The sequence below is a fragment of the Cupressus sempervirens genome, chromosome 11 (assembly GCF_028749045.1).
Source record: "Cupressus sempervirens isolate cs-2001-9-10 chromosome 11, ASM2874904v1, whole genome shotgun sequence".
NCBI classification, from domain to species: Eukaryota; Viridiplantae; Streptophyta; class Pinopsida; order Cupressales; family Cupressaceae; genus Cupressus; species Cupressus sempervirens.
The window spans coordinates 729360666-729364280 of record NC_143128.1 but is presented as its reverse complement, the minus strand read 5'-3'; the positions used below and the strand labels follow the sequence as shown (position 1 = coordinate 729364280).

The window sequence follows — 3615 nt, the reverse complement described above, 5'->3', positions numbered from 1 at the left end:
AGAATATTGGTACAACTGACACAAAAGTTTGTAAACTATAATGAGATCTAAATCCAAAAATAAGATCAGTTGTGCAGGTGGGAATTCAAATTTAATGAGGGAAACTAAACTATGTTTCTATATATTCTATGGCTATTCATTTTGGATCTAGCTGTATCATACTGAAATGCAATAACATTAGCATGATCTGCAAAAACTGAAGAGTCGAGACATATGCAGTTTGTCAAGCTTTTATCGCAGTTCTTTATCTAAGTTTTCAGATACTCATAATATTGAAAAACTATGTGAAACCTAATGCTATTTTGAATTTTACATATTTTGAGTTAATTTCATTTCAAAGACAAAGCTCTACTGTTTGCAAACCTTTATCTAGAGGCATGGAAGGAGACAGAAGAGAGCATGTAGCTGTTTAATGTGCCCAGACTCAAACCAAGATATCATGAAAGCCATAACAATGGAATTATATTATAAAACTTCCTACCAGCACTGGAAAATACATGCCATCAAGGCAGAAGGGTTTTGCTACCCACACCATCAAGGCAGCAAGCAAGGTATTATGAAAGATCACTGTGTCAGGGTAGCCTTGAGGACCTCTTCAGTAAGCCAAACACAGAGGATAGTAACTGGTTGACTATTATGTGTCAGGCAAGTTAGTACAAGCAAGTTACCTATAATGTTAGTTCGTCATAATAATCAGAAGGGACAAGCAACATTCAACTAAGACCAAGTTAAAAAATCCCTCGAAACATAGACTCTGAACTGGGAAAAATATCATATTACATTATTATCTTGTTGAGATTGGCTGGAATCTCATTACCACGCTAATAGGATTGCATATTATTGGAATTCAAACTGCACATCAACATCTGCAAACATTCTCATAATGCTAACAATGGAAGAGGTGAATCTTGCTAATTTTCTGTAATCATCACGGACTTTTGCCTCGGAAATGTTCCCATGGATTATAACCTGCTTGAGTCTTGGGCATCTTTCAAGAACTGCCGCTATCCATTGACTGAAGAGGTCATTAATTGCCATTGACCCTAACTCCAAGATTGTCACATTTTCCAGCAGAGATGATCCTTTTAAGCCAAACTGGAGAAGCCCATCCCTAAGATCATAGCTCAAAGCAAGGCTTCTCAATTTAGGAAAGCTGGTTGCTATTGTCTCCAGATCGATAACCTCGTCTTCAGCATCGAACATTACATCCCAAATACGCAATCTTTTCAGTTTAGTTGATTTCAGAATCATCTGATGGAATTTTGACCACATTAGTGTAAAACTGCTAACATCCACTACCTCCAAGCTCTCCATTGTCTCTCCCATTTCAAAATTAACAAGAGTCACATCCTGAAATTTTAGGTGTTTTAGATTTCCCTTACTAATGACTTCAAAAAACTCAATTGTAGTCTCCTTCAAATGCAAACTCTCCAAATTATCTGCTTCAAGAATCAATTTGTCTAAGCTTAGTTCTTCCATATATACATTCTTCAAGCTAGGATTGCTCAACTCCAAATAACTTGCTACATCTGGAACTGTAAGATCAGGGTTCACAATAGAGAGAGATTCAAGCTTCGGGCATATGGTCAACAAAAGCATCAATTCTATGCCAGAAATACTAACAAAGTGTAAAGATAGAGATTTTAGGCAGGGAAATCTCTGGTAACTAGGCTCCACACCTGATACTATAGTATGCCCTAAAACTAATGTTTCAAGCTTCTGTCTTGCACATTTCTCCAGAATACATAAACTGGGTTTCGAACGGACCATATATACCAAACTGCGCAATGTCTCTCTGGTGTACATAAGCCAAGCAATAACAGGGGCTGCTGAGAGTTCAAATGAATCACCCATGCAAATGGACAGATTTTGCAATCTATTTGTTTGAAAAATGGTTTGGGTTATAAGCATCTCAAGACTACAAGCACTGAGTTCCCTGTAAAACGAACCATCTGCATAATGAAATGAAAGAGTATGCAGGTGATTTTTTGCTGCTTCTCTCCATTTTCTGCATGTAAAGGATGCTCTCACAACATCACGAGCAGAACCAAGACAAGATAGAATTTTCCCAACAATTTCAACAGGAAGCTTATCCATAACCGACATAGAGGGGTCTAGACCTTATTTCTGCACATCAAAAGGGCAAGAATTCAGACAAATTTTAAAACCCACCCACACCTACGTGTTCCAGCAGAGCTCATTTAAACCCCTAAAGATCATAATTAAGATTTTCATTGCAAAGAATTGCGGAACAATTTGTTGATGTGTTTCATCCCAAAAAAATTAAAATCGAGAATTACATTGAAGATGCGTCGCAGAGAAAGACCTTCACATATACCATCCCGAAACAGAAAGAATTTGCAGATAAATTTCAGATAATCTTACTCGCATGTTTTATACAGTTTCTATAATACAAAAGTTGGTTATAAATAACTAATTTTCTAAATCATAATGCAAGCCTGCGCTGCCAGATTGAAAAGCAAATCTTTAAAACATGCCCGCTTTTCTTCAGAAAAACACGAATCTACACTACTAAGAAATACGGAGATCTGACCTGAATATTGACCAATTCTGCAGCAGGAGGAACTAATCAATTCAAGCTACACACACGTATAATGGATTTGACTGCGCTGGACATGCAGGGAATCAATAGTAATCGAATATGACACAGCGTTAGTCCCCTGTGGGGGGTTTCCACTGTCTGATCTCTCCAAGATTTCCCGAGGAAATTTGTCAAACACTTGGCATTCATCGTAGGAGAGATAGGGGGACGCGAAAAAAATAAACATGGTACAAACCCAGCTAAATAGCAAGCGGAAAAAACAACTTGATAAGTTACAAGTCCCAATCAAGTCCCAATCAATCATTACGACTATTTCCACAATTATTTATTATATAATATATATTAATTTGTCATATTGTCATTGGAAGAACACTTATAATTTTTTTTTTTTAAAATTTGTTTTGATGGAGGGTTCATACCTGCGAGGCAGCCCAGCGAGGCACGGAGCCTGCGAGCTACCAACCAGCGAAGGCCACCATTAACAGTTTTAGGTACCCGATACAGGCCCACACGTGCCTGAATACTAAACACCTCTTCGGCTAAGAGCCAAGGACTGAGGAGCATCCACGCTGCCAAATTTGCCCGGTCCACAGTTATAAATTTTCCTCTCATTAAAATAGGTTTTTCTAGGAAAACCTCAAGAACTGGCAATACCGACGATGCAGATTCAATCCAACTTCTGTGAAATGAATCTATACCTTTTGTTTAGTGCGTCGACCTTGAACTGAATAGTTTTTGCTAGAGACAACCTAATACATCTAAGCAATAGTACTATATTTTTAAATATTTGTGGAAGAATTTAAGTGCTTTTGGATTAAGGTGATGTTTTATTAAGATTTGACTATTGAATTTGAGATTAAATTTTAATAATTTTTTGTTTTTAGTTGAAAATTGACGAGGTAAAAGTATGGAGAATAAAAAGATTCAAATTCAACTATGAATAATAGATAAATGTTTGAACTATAACAAATATGTTAAAATTCAATAAGATAAAAGTATACATAGAAAGTGTTCAAATTCAATTATGTATAATAGATAGATGGGTGAATCAC

At 36.6% G+C, this 3615-nt stretch overlaps 1 pseudogene across 1 annotated transcript; it reads right to left on the bottom strand.

Moving 5' to 3' along the window:
- Positions 1 to 728: 728 nt before the first annotated feature.
- LOC149531706 (F-box/LRR-repeat protein At1g67190 pseudogene) lies at positions 729 to 2794 on the bottom strand (annotated as a pseudogene). Its single transcript, XR_016358958.1, has 2 exons — positions 2555 to 2794; positions 729 to 2127 (listed from the first exon to the last, which is right to left on the bottom strand). The product of XR_016358958.1 is annotated as an F-box/LRR-repeat protein At1g67190 pseudogene (transcript).
- Between the last annotated feature and the right edge of the window lie 821 nt (positions 2795 to 3615).